Source organism: Echinops telfairi, unplaced genomic scaffold (assembly GCF_000313985.2).
Source record: "Echinops telfairi isolate 266 unplaced genomic scaffold, ASM31398v2 ScPeMD7_2;HRSCAF=8, whole genome shotgun sequence".
NCBI lineage: Eukaryota > Metazoa > Chordata > Mammalia > Afrosoricida > Tenrecidae > Echinops > Echinops telfairi.
Window position 1 is genome coordinate 52,534,615 of NW_022103898.1, and position 563 is coordinate 52,535,177.

Below are 563 nucleotides of genomic sequence, written 5' to 3' on the forward strand. Positions count from 1 at the left end.
TTTTTCTTTACTTCTTCTGTCATCATTTCGCTGTCCTTTCATGTCCCTCGTCATTCATGGAAACGAAAAGAAGTCACACAGAGCAAGGTCAGGTGATACAGGTGTATGGGGCAAGAGAAGCATGCTGTTGTTTGTCAAAAAATGGTGCACTGAGATGGCTGCGTGAGCAGATGCATTGTCATGGTGGCAAAGCCAGTCCCCCATCTACCACGAATCAGGACTTCTTCATCTCACACTGTTACTCAATCTTTTCAGAACCTCTAAAATGAAAACTTGATTAACAGTCTGACCTGGTAGAACGAACTTCAATTCACTATCTCCCTAACATCTGAAAAACAAATGATCATTGTCTTGATCTTTGATGTCACTTGATGAGCTTTTTTTGGTGAGGTGATGATGGCGTCCGTCGTCCACTGGGCTGATTGATGTTTGCGATCTGTGTCATAAGAATAGCACCGTGTCTCGTCACCAATAATGATGTTGGAAAAAATGTCCGTGAAAGCAATCTGAGTTGCTTTGGAGCTATTTTTTCAAAGCATGACATATTTCCACTCAACGCTCTT